The sequence below is a fragment of the Carassius carassius genome, chromosome 28, assembly GCF_963082965.1.
Source record: "Carassius carassius chromosome 28, fCarCar2.1, whole genome shotgun sequence".
In the NCBI taxonomy this organism is placed as follows: Eukaryota; Metazoa; Chordata; class Actinopteri; order Cypriniformes; family Cyprinidae; genus Carassius; species Carassius carassius.
This window is the reverse complement of record NC_081782.1, coordinates 19,566,336-19,580,023: the sequence shown is the minus strand read 5'-3', so window position 1 is coordinate 19,580,023 and position 13,688 is coordinate 19,566,336. Positions and strand designations below refer to the sequence as shown.

Here is a 13,688-nt window from a genome sequence, read left to right as displayed (position 1 = left end):
TTAGTTGGTTAAAGCTTGTGTCGTAAATAGGACATACTGAATTCAAATCCCAGCACTGTCTTTGCTGGTAATCAAACACCACCTTGGGTTGTGTGGTTTTGCTTTGCGCAATCAGGCGGTACAGAGGAGCGTCAGAGCAGCATGTGATTTCATTTGTCAACCACCCCTCAGCTGCTGCCGAAGAATTCTGACCCAAGTCAACAATACAGCAAGGCGCCGTGGCTTAGCTGGTCAAAGCGCTTGTCTTGTAAACAGGAGATCCTGGGTTCAATTCCAGCGGTGCCTTTTAACAGGTGGCTCTGTTCTTTCTTGGAAAGGAAGCCCTTACAGATCCTCCACTTTTCCAACCACATACCAATTGCAGAGAGACCCACATATCTTGTCCTTCCCGCTCCCCAAATGCCTGAACTCAATTCAACGGACTGGCACAAGACAGGAAAAAAAAGCTCCACACATGGCTCTGTGGCGCAATGGATAGCGCATTGGACTTCTAGACTGCCAGATGAGGCCATTCATTGTGGGTTTGAGTCCCACCAGAGTCGTTACTTTTGGCATTCTTTTAATGGCGGTTGGCCAACAAACACATATGCTCTCTGGCCACCCCTCCAGAGTTATAAAACAAATCATATGCAAGTTGGTGCTGTGGCTTAGTTGGTTAAAGCGCCTGTCTAGTAAACAGGAGATCCTGGGTTCGAATACCAGCGGTGCCTTTGCTGGTGATCAAGTGCCGCCTTGACCCGTGAGGTTTTGCTCTCTGTAAAAAGGGGGTGCAGAGGAGTGCTAGAGCAGCATGTAATTTAATTTGCGAACCACCCCTCAGATGCTGCCGAAGAATGCTGCCCAGAGTCATCTCAGCAATGCAGCATGGCTCAGCTGGTCAAAGAGCTTGCCTTGATAACACGTGATCCTTGGTTTAGGACTGCTGCAAGCCTGGAAGGAGCTACTGCATGTTGTGCTGAGTGTAGCGCATTGGACTATTAATCTGCGGTTTGAGGCCATATGAAGTTTGTGGGTTTGAGTCAAAACAGATTGGTGACTTCTGGCCTTTCCTTTATCATTAAATTGCACGCTTATGCCCTCGGGCAACAGAAAGTTGTGAAAAATCTCATAAGCTGACCAGCCCGTGGACCTTTGTCCTCACTGCTGGATATTTTGATAAACTTACTCACTATCGGGGTGCTCTGCTTGGTGCCGTGGCTTAGTTGGTTAAAGCGTCTGTCTCGTAAACAGGAGATCCTGGGTTCAAATCCCAGTGGTCCCTTTAGCATCCCTTGTGTGCCTCAACAATGTACTTTTCTGAGATCGGACTGCAAACAGGGATAGCAAAGGCAGCAGGCAATTCCATTTCCAAATCAGATCCTGATAATGCTGATGCTCTTTTGAACAGGTCAACAGTTGCTGACAGGCTTTTTGGCACAATAGATAGCAAACTGGACTTCTAGACTGCCAGATGAGGGCATTCAAAGGTTAACTAATGGCACTTGGCCAACAATCCCAGAGGCTAGCTGGCCACCCCGAATCAGTTGTCAAAAAAAAACATTTTGGGCTGTGCAAAGCCTGGCCGTTGGCCTCTTATCTGGATGCTTTAATCCTCTAAGTGCCGCTCCCTGGGAGAGTGTGTGCAGGTTGGCGCCGTGGCTTAGTTGGTTAAAGCTTGTGTCGTAAATAGGACATACTGAATTTAAATCCCAGCACTGTCTTTGCCGGTAATCAAGCACCACCTTGGGTTGTGTGGTTTTGCTTTGCGCAATCAGGCGGTACAGAGGAGCGTCAGAGCAGCATGCGATTTCATTTGTCAACCACCCCTCAGCTGCTGCTGAAGAATTCTGACCCAAGACAACAATACAGCAAGGCGCCGTGGCTTAGCTGGTCAAAGCGCTTGTCTTGTAAACAGGAGATCGTGGGTTCAATTCCAGCGGTGCCTTTTAACAGGTGGCTCTGTTCTTTCTTGGAAAGGAAGCCCTTACAGATCCTCCACTTTTCCAACCACATACCAATTGCAGAGAGACCCACATATCTTGTCCTTCCCGCTCCCCAAATGCCTGAACTCAATTCAACGGACTGGCACAAGCCAGGAAAAAAAAGCTCCACACATGGCTCTGTGGCGCAATGGATAGCGCATTGGACTTCTAGACTGCCAGATGAGGCCATTCATTGTGGGTTTGAGTCCCACCAGAGTCGTTACTTTTGGCATTCTTTTAATGGCGCTTGGCCAACAAACACATATGCTCTCTGGCCACCCCTCCCGAGTTATAAAACAAATTATATGCAAGTTGGTGCTGTGGCTTAGTTGGTTAAAGCGCCTGTCTAGTAAACAGGAGATCCTGGGTTCGAATGCCAGCGGTGCCTTTTAACAGGTGGCTCTGCTCTGTGGGTTCTTTTTTTGGAAAGGAAGCCCTTACAGATCCTCCACTTTTCCAACCACATACCAATTGCAGAGAGACCCACATATCTTGTCCTTCCCACTCCCCAAATGCCTGAACTCAATTCAACCGACTGGCACAAGCCAGGAAAAGAAAGCTCCACACATGGCTCTGTGGCGCAATGGATAGCGCATTGGACTTCTAGACTGCCAGATGAGGCCATTCAAAGGTTGTGGGTTCGAGTCCCACCAGAGTCGTTACTTTTGGCATTCTGTTAATGGCGCTTGGCCAACAAACATATATTCTCTCTTGCCACCCCTCCAGAGTTATAAAACTCTAAGTCTCACTTTCTTACCGGGTACATGCAAGTTGGTGCTGTGGCTTAGTTGGTTAAAGCGCCTGTCTAGTAAACAGGAGATCCTGGGTTCGAATCCCAGCGGTGCCTTTGCTGGTGATCAAGTGCTGCCTTGGGCTGTGAGTTTTTGCTCTCTGTAAAAAGGGGGTGCAGAGGAGTGCTAGAGCAGCATGCAATTTAATTTGCGAACCACCCCTCAGATGCTGCCGAAGAATGCTGCCCAGAGTCATCTCAGCAATGCAGCATGGCTCAGCTGGTCAAAGAGCTTGCCTTGCAAACACATGATCCTTGGTTTAGGACTGCTGCAAGCCTGGAAGGAGCTACTGCATGTGGCGCAGAGTGTAGTGCATTGGACTATTAGTCTGCGGCTTGACGCCATATGAAGTTTGTGGGTTTGAGTCAAAACAGATTGGTGACTTCTGGCCTTTCCTTTATCATTAAATTGCACGCTTATGCCCTCGGGCAACAGAAAGTTGTGAAAAATCTCATAAGCTGACCAGCCCTTGGACCTTTGTCCTCACCGCTGGATGTTTTGATCAACTTACTCACCGTCTCAGTGCTCTGCTTGGTGCCGTGGCTTAGTTGGTTAAAGCGTCTGTCTCGTAAACAGGAGATCCTGGGTTCAAATCCCAGCGGTACCTTTAGCATCCCTTGTGTGCCTCAAGCATGTGCTTTTCTGAGATCGGACTGCAAACAGGGATAGCAAAGGCAGCAGGCAATTCCATTTCCAAATCAGATCCTGATAATGCTGATGCTCTTTTGAACAGGTTAACAGTTGCTGACAGGCTCTGTTGCACAATAGATAGCAAACTGGACTTCTAGACTGCCAGATGAGTCCATTCAAAGGTTAACTAATGGCACTTTGCCAACAAACCCATAGGCTAGCTGGCCACCCCGAATCAGTTGTCAAAAAAACTATTTTAGGCTGTGCAGAGCCTGGCCGTTGGCCTCTTATCTGGATGCTTTAATCCTCTAAGTGCCGCTCGCTTGGAGAGTGTGTGCAGGTTGGCGCTGTGGCTTAGTTGGTTAAAGCTTGTGTCGTAAATAGGACATACTGAATTCAAATCCCAGCACTGTCTTTGCTGGTAATCAAACACCACCTTGGGTTGTGTGGTTTTGCTTTGCGCAATCAGGCGGTACAGAGGAGCGTCAGAGCAGCATGTGATTTCATTTGTCAACCACCCCTCAGCTGCTGCCGAAGAATTCTGACCCAAGTCAACAATACAGCAAGGCGCCGTGGCTTAGCTGGTCAAAGCGCTTGTCTTGTAAACAGGAGATCCTGGGTTCAATTCCAGCGGTGCCTTTTAACAGGTGGCTCTGTTCTTTCTTGGAAAGGAAGCCCTTACAGATCCTCCACTTTTCCAACCACATACCAATTGCAGAGAGACCCACATATCTTGTCCTTCCCGCTCCCCAAATGCCTGAACTCAATTCAACGGACTGGCACAAGACAGGAAAAAAAAGCTCCACACATGGCTCTGTGGCGCAATGGATAGCGCATTGGACTTCTAGACTGCCAGATGAGGCCATTCATTGTGGGTTTGAGTCCCACCAGAGTCGTTACTTTTGGCATTCTTTTAATGGCGCTTGGCCAACAAACACATATGCTCTCTGGCCACCCCTCCAGAGTTATAAAACAAATCATATGCAAGTTGGTGCTGTGGCTTAGTTGGTTAAAGCGCCTGTCTAGTAAACAGGAGATCCTGGGTTCGAATACCAGCGGTGCCTTTGCTGGTGATCAAGTGCCGCCTTGGCCCGTGAGGTTTTGCTCTCTGTAAAAAGGGGTGCAGAGGAGTGCTAGAGCAGCATGCAATTTAATTTGCGAACCACCCCTCAGATGCTGCCGAAGAATGCTGCCCAGAGTCATCTCAGCAATGCAGCATGGCTCAGCTGGTCAAAGAGCTTGCCTTGAAAACACGTGATCCTTGGTTTAGGACTGCTGCAAGCCTGGAAGGAGCTACTGCATGTTGCGCTGAGTGTAGCGCATTGGACTATTAATCTGCGGTTTGAGGCCATATGAAGTTTGTGGGTTTGAGTCAAAACAGATTGGTGACTTCTGGCCTTTCGTTTATCATTAAATTGCACGCTTATGCCCTCGGGCAACAGAAAGTTGTTAAAAATCTCATAAGCTGACCAGCCCGTGGACCTTTGTCCTCACTGCTGGATATTATGATAAACTTACTCACTATCGGAGTGCTCTGCTTGGTGCCGTGGCTTAGTTGGTTAAAGCGTGTGTCTCGTAAACAGGAGATCCTGGCTTCAAATCCCAGCGGTGCCTTTAGCATCCCTTGTGTGCCTCAAGCATGTGCTTTTCTGAGATCGGACTGCAAACAGGGATAGCAAAGGCAGCAGGCAATTCCATTTCCAAATCAGATCCTGATAATGCTGATGCTCTTTTGAACAGGTCAACAGTTGCTGACAGGCTCTGTGGCACAATAGATAGCAAACTGGACTTCTAGACTGCCAGATGAGGGCATTCAAAGGTTAACTAATGGCACTTGGCCAAAAACCCCAGAGGCTAGCTGGCCACCCCGAATCAGTTGTCAAAAAAAAAAAACATTTTGGGCTGTGCAAAGCCTAGCCGTTGGCCTCTTATCTGGATGCTTTAATCCTCTAAGTGCCGCTCCCAGGGAGAGTGTGTGCAGGTTGGCGCTGTGGCTTAGTTGGTTAAAGCTTGTGTCGTAAATAGGACATACTGAATTCAAATCCCAGCACTGTCTTTGCTGGTAATCAAACCCCACCTTGGGTTGTGTGGTTTTGCTTTGCGCAATCAGGCGGTACAGAGGAGCGTCAGAGCAGCATGTGATTTCATTTGTCATTCACCCCTCAGCTGCTGCCGAAGAATTCTGACCCAAGTCAACAATACAGCAAGGCGCTGTGGCTTAGCTGGTCAAAGCGCTTGTCTTGTAAACAGGAGATCCTGGGTTCAATTCCCAGCGGTGCCTTTTAACAGGTGGCTCTGTTCTTTCTTGGAAAGGAAGCCCTTACAGATCCTCCACTTTTCCAACCACATACCAATTGCAGAGAGACCCACATATCTTGTCCTTCCTGCTCCCCAAATGCCTGAACTCAATTCAACGGACTGGCACAAGCCAGGAAAAAAAAAGCTCCACACATGGCTCTGTGGCGCAATGGATAGCGCATTGGACTTCTAGACTGCCAGATGAGGACATTCAAAGGTTGTGGGTTCGAGTCCCACCAGAGTCGTTACTTTTGGCATTCTGTTAATGGCGCTTGACCAACAAACACATATGCTCTCTGGCCACCCCTCCAGAGTTATAAAACAAGTTATATGCAAGTTGGTGCTGTGGCTTAGTTGGTTAAAGCGCCTGTCTAGTAAACAGGAGATCCTGGGTTCGAATGCCAGCGGTGCCTTTTAACAGGTGGCTCTGCTCTGTGGGTTCTTTTTTTGGAAAGGAAGCCCTTACAGATCCTCCACTTTTCCAACCACATACCAATTGCAGAGAGACCCACATATCTTGTCCTTCCCACTCCCCAAATGCCTGAACTCAATTCAACCGACTGGCACAAGCCAGGAAAAGAAAGCTCCACACATGGCTCTGTGGCGCAATGGATAGCGCATTGGACTTCTAGACTGCCAGATGAAGCCATTCAAAGGTTGTGGGTTCGAGTCCCACCAGAGTCGTTACTTTTGGCATTCTGTTAATGGCGCTTGGCCAACAAACATATATTCTCTCTTGCCACCCCTCCAGAGTTATAAAACTCTAAGTCTCACTTTCTTACCGGGTACATGCAAGTTGGTGCTGTGGCTTAGTTGGTTAAAGCGCCTGTCTAGTAAACAGGAGATCCTGGGTTCGAATCCCAGCGGTGCCTTTGCTGGTGATCAAGTGCTGCCTTGGGCTGTGAGTTTTTGCTCTCTGTAAAAAGGGGGTGCAGAGGAGTGCTAGAGCAGCATGCAATTTAATTTGCGAACCACCCCTCAGATGCTGCCGAAGAATGCTGCCCAGAGTCATCTCAGCAATGCAGCATGGCTCAGCTGGTCAAAGAGCTTGCCTTGCAAACACATGATCCTTGGTTTAGGACTGCTGCAAGCCTGGAAGGAGCTACTGCATGTGGCGCAGAGTGTAGTGCATTGGACTATTAGTCTGCGGCTTGACGCCATATGAAGTTTGTGGGTTTGAGTCAAAACAGATTGGTGACTTCTGGCCTTTCGTTTATCATTAAATTGCACGCTTATGCCCTCGGGCAACAGAAAGTTGTGAAAAATCTCATAAGCTGACCAGCCCTTGGACCTTTGTCCTCACCGCTGGATGTTTTGATCAACTTACTCACCGTCTCAGTGCTCTGCTTGGTGCCGTGGCTTAGTTGGTTAAAGCGTCTGTGTCGTAAACAGGAGATCCTGGGTTCAAATCCCAGCGGTGCCTTTAGCATCCCTTGTGTGCCTCAACAATGTGCTTTTCTGAGATCGGACTGCAAACAGGGATAGCAAAGGCAGCAGGCAATTCCATTTCCAAATCAGATCCTGATGATGCTGATGCTCTTTTGAACAGGTCAACAGTTGCTGACAGGCTCTTTGGCACAATAGATAGCAAACTGGACTTCTAGACTGCCAGATGAGGGCATTCAAAGGTTAACTAATGGCACTTGGCCAACAATCCCAGAGGCTAGCTGGCCACCCCGAATCAGTTGTCAAAAAAAACATTTTGGGCTGTGCAGAGCCTGGCCGTTGGCCTCTTATCTGAATGCTTTAATCCTCTAAGTGCCGCTCCCTGGGAGAGTGTGTGCAGGTTGGCGCCGTGGCTTAGTTGGTTAAAGCTTGTGTCGTAAATAGGACATACTGAATTTAAATCCCAACACTGTCTTTGCTGGTAATCAAACACCACCTTGGGTTGTGTGGTTTGCTTTGCGCAATCATGCGGTACAGAGGAGCGTCAGAGCAGAATGCGATTTCATTTGTCAACCACCCCTCAGCTGCTGCCGAAGAATTCTGACCCAAGACAACAATACAGCAAGGTGCCGTGGCTTAGCTGGTCAAAGCGCTTGTCTTGTAAACAGGAGATCCTGGATTTGATTCCCAGCGGTGCCTTTTAACGGGTGGCTCTGCTCTGTGGGTTCTTTTTTGGAAAGGAAGCCCTTACAGATCCTCCACTTTTCCAACCACATACCAATTGCAGAGAGACCCACATATCTTGTCCTTCCCACTCCCCAAATGCCTGAACTCAATTCAACGGACTGGCACAAGCCAGGAAAAGAAAGCTCCACACATGGCTCTGTGGCGCAATGGATAGCGCATTGGACTTCTAGACTGCCAGATGAGGCCATTCAAAGGTTGTGGGTTCGAGTCCCACTAGAGTCGGTACTTTTGGCATTCTGTTAATGGCGCTTGGCCAACAAACACATATTCTCTCTGGCCACCCCTCCAGAGTTATAAAACTCTAAGTCTCACTTTCTTACTGGGTACATGCAAGTTGGTGCTGTGGCTTAGTTGGTTAAAGCGCCTGTCTAGTAAACAGGAGATCCTGGGTTCGAATCCCAGCGGTGCCTTTGCTGGTGATCAAGTGCCGCCTTGGGCTGTGAGGTTTTGCTCTCTGTAAAAAGGGGGTGCAGAGGAGTGCTAGAGCAGCATGCAATTTAATTTGCAAACCACCCCTCAGATGCTGCCGAAGAATGCTGCCCAGAGTCATCTCAGCAATGCAGCATGGCTCAGCTGGTCAAAGAGCTTGCCTTGCAAACACGTGATCCTTGGTTTAGGACTGCTGCAAGCCTGGAAGGAGCTACTGCATGTGGCGCAGAGTGTAGTGCATTGGACTATTAGTCTGCGGCTTGACGCCATATGAAGTTTGTGGGTTTGAGTCAAAACAGATTGGTGACTTCTGGCATTTCGTTTATCATTAAATTGCAGGCTTATGCCCTCGGGCAACAGAAAGTTGTGAAAAATCTCATAAGCTGACCAGCCCTTGGACCTTTGTCCTCACCGCTGGATGTTTTGATCAACTTACTCACCCTCTCAGTGCTCTGCTTGGTGCCGTGGCTTAGTTGGTTAAAGTGTGTGTCTCGTAAACAGGAGATCCTGGGTTCAAATCCCAGCGGTGCCTTTAGCATCCCTTGTGTGCCTCAAGCATGTGCTTTTCTGAGATCGGACTGCAAACAGGGATAGCAAAGGCAGCAGGCAATTCCATTTCCAAATCGGATCCTGATAATGCTGATGCTCTTTTGAACAGGTTAACAGTTGCTGACAGGCTCTGTTGCACAATAGATAGCAAACTGGACTTCTAGACTGCCAGATGAGTCCATTCAAAGGTTAACTAATGGCACTTGGCCAACAAACCCATAAGCTAGCTGGCCACCCCGAATCAGTTGTCAAAAAAACTATTTTAGGCTGTGCAGAGCCTGGCCGTTGGCCTCTTATCTGGATGCTTTAATCCTCTAAGTGCCGCTCGCTGGGAGAGTGTGTGCAGGTTGGCGCTGTGGCTTAGTTGGTTAAAGCTTGTGTCGTAAATAGGACATACTGAATTCAAATCCCAGCACTGTCTTTGCTGGTAATCAAACACCACCTTGGGTTGTGTGGTTTGCTTTGCGCAATCAGGCGGTACAGAGGAGCGTCAGAGCAGCATGCAATTTCATTTGTCAACCACCCCTCAGCTGCTGCCGAAGAATTCTGACCTAAGATAACAATACAGCAAGGCGCCGTGGCTTAGCTGGTCAAAGCGCTTGTCTTGTAAACAGGAGATCCTGGGTTCGATTCCCAGCAGTGCCTTTTAACAGGTGGCTCTGCTCTGTGGGTTCTTTCTTGGAAAAGAAGCCCTTACAGATCCTCCACTTTTCCAACCACATACCAATTGCAGAGAGACCCACATATCTTGTCCTTCCCGCTCACCAAATGCCAGAACTCAATTCAACGGACTGGGACAAGCCAGAAAAAAAAAGCTCAACACATGGCTCTGTGGCGCAATGGATAGCGCATTGGACTTCTAGACTGCCAGATGAGGCCATTCAAAGGTTGTGGGTTCGAGTCCCACCAGAGTCGTTACTTTTGGCATTCTGTTAATGGCGCTTGGCCAACAAACACATATGCTCTCTGGCCACCCCTCCAGAGTTATAAAACAAGTAATTTGCAAGTTGGTGCTGTGACTTGGTTGGTTAAAGCGCCTGTCTAGTAAACAGGAGATCCTGGGTTCGAATGCCAGCGGTGCCTTTGCTGGTGATCAAGTGCCGCCTTGGGCTGCGAGGTTTTGGTCTCTGTAAAAAGGGGGTGCAGAGGAGTGCTAGAGCAGCATGCAATTTAATTTGCGAACCACCCCTCAGATGCTGCCGAAGAATGCTGCCCAGAGTCATCTCAGCAATGCAGCATGGCTCAGCTGGTCAAAGAGCTTGCCTTGCAAACACGTGATCCTTGGTTTAGGACTGCTGCAAGCCTGGAAGGAGCTACTGCATGTGGCGCAGAGTGTAGCGCATTGGACTATTAATCTGCGGTTTGAGGCCATATGAAGTTTGTAGGTTTGAGTCAAAACAGATTGGTGACTTCTTGCCTTTTCGTTTATCATTAAATTGCACGCTTATGCCCTCGGGCAACAGAAAGTTGTTAAAAATCTCATAAGCTGACCAGCCCGTGGACCTTTGTCCTCACTGCTGGATATTTTGATAAACTTACTCACTATCGGAGTGCTCTGCTTGGTGCCGTGGCTTAGTTGGTTAAAGCGTGTGTCTCGTAAACAGAAGATCCTGGCTTCAAATCCCAGCGGTGCCTTTAGCATCCCTTGTGTGCCTCAAGCATGTGCTTTTCTGAGATCGGACTGCAAACAGGGATAGCAAAGGCAGCAGGCAATTCCATTTCCAAATCAGATCCTGATAATGCTGATGCTCTTTTGAACAGGTCAACAGTTGCTGACAGGCTCTGTGGCACAATAGATAGCAAACTGGACTTATAGACTGCCAGATGAGGGCATTCAAAGGTTAACTAATGGCACTTGGCCAACAACCCCAGAGGCTAGCTGGCCACCCCGAATCAGTTGTCAAAAAAAATAAACATTTTGGGCTGTGCAAAGCCTGGCCGTTGGCCTCTTATCTGGATGCTTTAATCCTCTAAGTGCCGCTCCCAGGGAGAGTGTGTGCAGGTTGGCGCTGTGGCTTAGTTGGTTAAAGCTTGTGTCGTAAATAGGACATACTGAATTCAAATCCCAGCACTGTCTTTGCTGGTAATCAAACCCCACCTTGGGTTGTGTGGTTTTGCTTTGCGCAATCAGGCGGTACAGAGGAGCGTCAGAGCAGCATGTGATTTCATTTGTCATTCACCCCTCAGCTGCTGCCGAAGAATTCTGACCCAAGTCAACAATACAGCAAGGCGCCGTGGCTTAGCTGGTCAAAGCGCTTGTCTTGTAAACAGGAGATCCTGGGTTCAATTCCCAGCGGTGCCTTTTAACAGGTGGCTCTGTTCTTTCTTGGAAAGGAAGCCCTTACAGATCCTCCACTTTTCCAACCACATACCAATTGCAGAGAGACCCACATATCTTGTCCTTCCCGCTCCCCAAATGCCTGAACTCAATTCAACGGACTGGCACAAGCCAGGAAAAAAAAAGCTCCACACATGGCTCTGTGGCGCAATGGATAGCGCATTGGACTTCTAGACTGCCAGATGAGGACATTCAAAGGTTGTGGGTTCGAGTCCCACCAGAGTCGTTACTTTTGGCATTCTGTTAATGGCGCTTGACCAACAAACACATATGCTCTCTGGCCACCCCTCCAGAGTTATAAAACAAGTTATATGCAAGTTGGTGCTGTGGCTTAGTTGGTTAAAGCGCCTGTCTAGTAAACAGGAGATCCTGGGTTCGAATGCCAGCGGTGCCTTTTAACAGGTGGCTCTGCTCTGTGGATTCTTTTTTTGGAAAGGAAGCCCTTACAGATCCTCCACTTTTCCAACCACATACCAATTGCAGAGAGACCCACATATCTTGTCCTTCCCACTCCCCAAATGCCTGAACTCAATTCAACCGACTGGCACAAGCCAGGAAAAGAAAGCTCAACACATGGCTGTGTGGCGCAATGGATAGCGCATTGGACTTCTAGACTGCCAGATGAGGCCATTCAAAGGTTGTGGGTTCGAGTCCCACCAGAGTTGTTACTTTTGGCATTCTGTTAATGGCGCTTGGCCAACAAACACATATTCTCTCTTGCCACCCCTCCAGAGTTATAAAACTCTAAGTCTCACTTTCTTACCGGGTGCATGCAAGTTGGTGCTGTGGCTTAGTTGGTTAAAGCGCCTGTCTAGTAAACAGGAGATCCTGGGTTCGAATACCAGCGCTGCCTTTGCTGGTGATCAAGTGCCGCCTTGGCCCGTGAGGTTTTGCTCTCTGTAAAAAGGGGGTGCAGAGGAGTGCTAGAGCAGCATGTAATTTAATTTGCGAACCACCCCTCAGATGCTGCCGAAGAATGCTGCCCAGAGTCATCTCAGCAATGCAGCATGGCTCAGCTGGTCAAAGAGCTTGCCTTGAAAACACGTGATCCTTGGTTTAGGACTGCTGCAAGCCTGGAAGGAGCTACTGCATGTTGCGCTGAGTGTAGCGCATTGGACTATTAATCTGCGGTTTGAGGCCATATGAAGTTTGTGGGTTTGAGTCAAAACAGATTGGTGACTTCTGGCCTTTCGTTTATCATTAAATTGCACGCTTATGCCCTCGGGTAACAGAAAGTTGTGAAAAATCTCATAAGCTGACCAGCCCGTGGACCTTTGTCCTCACTGCTGGATATTTTGATAAACTTACTCACTATCGGGGTGCTCTGCTTGGTGCCGTGGCTTAGTTGGTTAAAGCGTCTGTCTCGTAAACAGGAGATCCTGGGTTCAAATCCCAGTGGTCCCTTTAGCATCCCTTGTGTGCCTCAACAATGTACTTTTCTGAGATCGGACTGCAAACAGGGATAGCAAAGGCAGCAGGCAATTCCATTTCCAAATCAGATCCTGATAATGCTGATGCTCTTTTGAACAGGTCAACAGTTGCTGACAGGCTCTTTGGCACAATAGATAGCAAACTGGACTTCTAGACTGCCAGATGAGGGCATTCAAAGGTTAACTAATGGCACTTGGCCAACAATCCCAGAGGCTAGCTGGCCACCCCGAATCAGTTGTCAAAAAAAACATTTTGGGCTGTGCAGAGCCTGGCCGTTGGCCTCTTATCTGGATGCTTTAATCCTCTAAGTGCCGCTCCCTGGGAGAGTGTGTGCAGTTTGGCGCCGTGGCTTAGTTGGTTAAAGCTTGTGTCGTAAATAGGACATACTGAATTTAAATCCCAGCACTGTCTTTGCCGGTAATCAAGCACCACCTTGGGTTGTGTGGTTTTGCTTTGCGCAATCAGGCGGTACAGAGGAGCGTCAGAGCAGCATGCAATTTCATTTGTCAACCACCCCTCAGCTGCTGCTGAAGAATTCTGACCCAAGACAACAATACAGCAAGGCGCAGTGGCTTAGCTGGTCAAAGCGCTTGTCTTGTAAACAGGAGATCCTCGGTTCGATTCCCAGCGGTGCCTTTTAACAGGTGGCTCTGCTCTGTGGGTTCTTTCTTGGAAAGGAAGCTCTTACAGATCCTCCATTTTTCCAACCACATACCAATTGCAGAGAGACCCACATATCTTGTCCTTCCCGCTCCCCGAATGCCTGAACTCAGTTCAACGGACTGGCACAAGCCAGGAAAAGAAAGCTCCACACATGGCTCTGTGGCGCAATGGATAGCGCATTGGACTTCTAGACTGCCAGATGAGGCCATTCAAAGGTTGTGGGTTCGAGTCCCACCAGAGTCGTTACTTTTGGCATTCTGTTAATGGCGCTTGGCCAACAAACACATATTCTCTCTTGCCACCCCTCCAGAGTTATAAAACTCTAAGTCTCACTTTCTTACTGGGTACATGCAAGTTGGTGCTGTGGCTTAGTTGGTTAAAGCGCCTGTCTAGTAAACAGGAGATACTGGGTTTGAATCCCAGCGGTGCCGTTGCTGGTGATCAAGTGCCGCCTTGTTCTGTGAG

The 13,688-nt window shown here is 48.5% G+C and overlaps 32 non-coding genes across 32 annotated transcripts; all 32 read left to right on the top strand.

The window, feature by feature from the left end:
• The first annotated feature begins 212 nt into the window (after nt 1-212).
• On the top strand, nt 213-285 carry trnat-ugu (transfer RNA threonine (anticodon UGU)). The gene has a single exon. It is a non-coding gene; the product is annotated as a tRNA-Thr (tRNA).
• A 351-nt stretch (nt 286-636) lies between these two features.
• Nucleotides 637-710, top strand: trnat-agu (transfer RNA threonine (anticodon AGU)). The gene has a single exon. It is a non-coding gene; the product is annotated as a tRNA-Thr (tRNA).
• A 477-nt stretch (nt 711-1,187) lies between these two features.
• On the top strand, nt 1,188-1,261 carry trnat-cgu (transfer RNA threonine (anticodon CGU)). Its single transcript has one exon. It is a non-coding gene; the product is annotated as a tRNA-Thr (tRNA).
• A 1,014-nt stretch (nt 1,262-2,275) lies between these two features.
• Nucleotides 2,276-2,349, top strand: trnat-agu (transfer RNA threonine (anticodon AGU)). Its single transcript has one exon. It is a non-coding gene; the product is annotated as a tRNA-Thr (tRNA).
• A 181-nt stretch (nt 2,350-2,530) lies between these two features.
• trnar-ucu (transfer RNA arginine (anticodon UCU)) lies at nt 2,531-2,620 on the top strand. Its single transcript is given in 2 exon segments — nt 2,531-2,567; nt 2,585-2,620. It is a non-coding gene; the product is annotated as a tRNA-Arg (tRNA).
• A 114-nt stretch (nt 2,621-2,734) lies between these two features.
• On the top strand, nt 2,735-2,808 carry trnat-agu (transfer RNA threonine (anticodon AGU)). The gene has a single exon. It is a non-coding gene; the product is annotated as a tRNA-Thr (tRNA).
• Nucleotides 2,809-3,285: 477 nt separating this feature from the next.
• On the top strand, nt 3,286-3,359 carry trnat-cgu (transfer RNA threonine (anticodon CGU)). Its single transcript has one exon. It is a non-coding gene; the product is annotated as a tRNA-Thr (tRNA).
• A 589-nt stretch (nt 3,360-3,948) lies between these two features.
• On the top strand, nt 3,949-4,021 carry trnat-ugu (transfer RNA threonine (anticodon UGU)). Its single transcript has one exon. It is a non-coding gene; the product is annotated as a tRNA-Thr (tRNA).
• A 351-nt stretch (nt 4,022-4,372) lies between these two features.
• trnat-agu (transfer RNA threonine (anticodon AGU)) lies at nt 4,373-4,446 on the top strand. The gene has a single exon. It is a non-coding gene; the product is annotated as a tRNA-Thr (tRNA).
• A 476-nt stretch (nt 4,447-4,922) lies between these two features.
• On the top strand, nt 4,923-4,996 carry trnat-cgu (transfer RNA threonine (anticodon CGU)). The gene has a single exon. It is a non-coding gene; the product is annotated as a tRNA-Thr (tRNA).
• Nucleotides 4,997-5,589: 593 nt separating this feature from the next.
• Nucleotides 5,590-5,663, top strand: trnat-ugu (transfer RNA threonine (anticodon UGU)). Its single transcript has one exon. It is a non-coding gene; the product is annotated as a tRNA-Thr (tRNA).
• Nucleotides 5,664-5,835: 172 nt separating this feature from the next.
• On the top strand, nt 5,836-5,925 carry trnar-ucu (transfer RNA arginine (anticodon UCU)). Its single transcript is given in 2 exon segments — nt 5,836-5,872; nt 5,890-5,925. It is a non-coding gene; the product is annotated as a tRNA-Arg (tRNA).
• A 94-nt stretch (nt 5,926-6,019) lies between these two features.
• trnat-agu (transfer RNA threonine (anticodon AGU)) lies at nt 6,020-6,093 on the top strand. Its single transcript has one exon. It is a non-coding gene; the product is annotated as a tRNA-Thr (tRNA).
• Nucleotides 6,094-6,274: 181 nt separating this feature from the next.
• trnar-ucu (transfer RNA arginine (anticodon UCU)) lies at nt 6,275-6,364 on the top strand. The gene is given in 2 exon segments: nt 6,275-6,311; nt 6,329-6,364. It is a non-coding gene; the product is annotated as a tRNA-Arg (tRNA).
• A 114-nt stretch (nt 6,365-6,478) lies between these two features.
• trnat-agu (transfer RNA threonine (anticodon AGU)) lies at nt 6,479-6,552 on the top strand. Its single transcript has one exon. It is a non-coding gene; the product is annotated as a tRNA-Thr (tRNA).
• A 477-nt stretch (nt 6,553-7,029) lies between these two features.
• trnat-cgu (transfer RNA threonine (anticodon CGU)) lies at nt 7,030-7,103 on the top strand. Its single transcript has one exon. It is a non-coding gene; the product is annotated as a tRNA-Thr (tRNA).
• Nucleotides 7,104-7,691: 588 nt separating this feature from the next.
• trnat-ugu (transfer RNA threonine (anticodon UGU)) lies at nt 7,692-7,765 on the top strand. Its single transcript has one exon. It is a non-coding gene; the product is annotated as a tRNA-Thr (tRNA).
• A 180-nt stretch (nt 7,766-7,945) lies between these two features.
• Nucleotides 7,946-8,035, top strand: trnar-ucu (transfer RNA arginine (anticodon UCU)). The gene is given in 2 exon segments: nt 7,946-7,982; nt 8,000-8,035. It is a non-coding gene; the product is annotated as a tRNA-Arg (tRNA).
• A 114-nt stretch (nt 8,036-8,149) lies between these two features.
• On the top strand, nt 8,150-8,223 carry trnat-agu (transfer RNA threonine (anticodon AGU)). The gene has a single exon. It is a non-coding gene; the product is annotated as a tRNA-Thr (tRNA).
• Nucleotides 8,224-8,700: 477 nt separating this feature from the next.
• Nucleotides 8,701-8,774, top strand: trnat-cgu (transfer RNA threonine (anticodon CGU)). Its single transcript has one exon. It is a non-coding gene; the product is annotated as a tRNA-Thr (tRNA).
• Nucleotides 8,775-9,362: 588 nt separating this feature from the next.
• On the top strand, nt 9,363-9,436 carry trnat-ugu (transfer RNA threonine (anticodon UGU)). Its single transcript has one exon. It is a non-coding gene; the product is annotated as a tRNA-Thr (tRNA).
• Nucleotides 9,437-9,616: 180 nt separating this feature from the next.
• Nucleotides 9,617-9,706, top strand: trnar-ucu (transfer RNA arginine (anticodon UCU)). The gene is given in 2 exon segments: nt 9,617-9,653; nt 9,671-9,706. It is a non-coding gene; the product is annotated as a tRNA-Arg (tRNA).
• A 646-nt stretch (nt 9,707-10,352) lies between these two features.
• Nucleotides 10,353-10,426, top strand: trnat-cgu (transfer RNA threonine (anticodon CGU)). The gene has a single exon. It is a non-coding gene; the product is annotated as a tRNA-Thr (tRNA).
• Nucleotides 10,427-11,019: 593 nt separating this feature from the next.
• On the top strand, nt 11,020-11,093 carry trnat-ugu (transfer RNA threonine (anticodon UGU)). The gene has a single exon. It is a non-coding gene; the product is annotated as a tRNA-Thr (tRNA).
• Nucleotides 11,094-11,265: 172 nt separating this feature from the next.
• trnar-ucu (transfer RNA arginine (anticodon UCU)) lies at nt 11,266-11,355 on the top strand. The gene is given in 2 exon segments: nt 11,266-11,302; nt 11,320-11,355. It is a non-coding gene; the product is annotated as a tRNA-Arg (tRNA).
• Nucleotides 11,356-11,449: 94 nt separating this feature from the next.
• On the top strand, nt 11,450-11,523 carry trnat-agu (transfer RNA threonine (anticodon AGU)). The gene has a single exon. It is a non-coding gene; the product is annotated as a tRNA-Thr (tRNA).
• Nucleotides 11,524-11,704: 181 nt separating this feature from the next.
• On the top strand, nt 11,705-11,794 carry trnar-ucu (transfer RNA arginine (anticodon UCU)). Its single transcript is given in 2 exon segments — nt 11,705-11,741; nt 11,759-11,794. It is a non-coding gene; the product is annotated as a tRNA-Arg (tRNA).
• A 114-nt stretch (nt 11,795-11,908) lies between these two features.
• trnat-agu (transfer RNA threonine (anticodon AGU)) lies at nt 11,909-11,982 on the top strand. Its single transcript has one exon. It is a non-coding gene; the product is annotated as a tRNA-Thr (tRNA).
• Nucleotides 11,983-12,459: 477 nt separating this feature from the next.
• On the top strand, nt 12,460-12,533 carry trnat-cgu (transfer RNA threonine (anticodon CGU)). The gene has a single exon. It is a non-coding gene; the product is annotated as a tRNA-Thr (tRNA).
• A 589-nt stretch (nt 12,534-13,122) lies between these two features.
• On the top strand, nt 13,123-13,196 carry trnat-ugu (transfer RNA threonine (anticodon UGU)). Its single transcript has one exon. It is a non-coding gene; the product is annotated as a tRNA-Thr (tRNA).
• Nucleotides 13,197-13,376: 180 nt separating this feature from the next.
• trnar-ucu (transfer RNA arginine (anticodon UCU)) lies at nt 13,377-13,466 on the top strand. Its single transcript is given in 2 exon segments — nt 13,377-13,413; nt 13,431-13,466. It is a non-coding gene; the product is annotated as a tRNA-Arg (tRNA).
• Nucleotides 13,467-13,580: 114 nt separating this feature from the next.
• trnat-agu (transfer RNA threonine (anticodon AGU)) lies at nt 13,581-13,654 on the top strand. Its single transcript has one exon. It is a non-coding gene; the product is annotated as a tRNA-Thr (tRNA).
• Nucleotides 13,655-13,688: the final 34 nt, after the last annotated feature.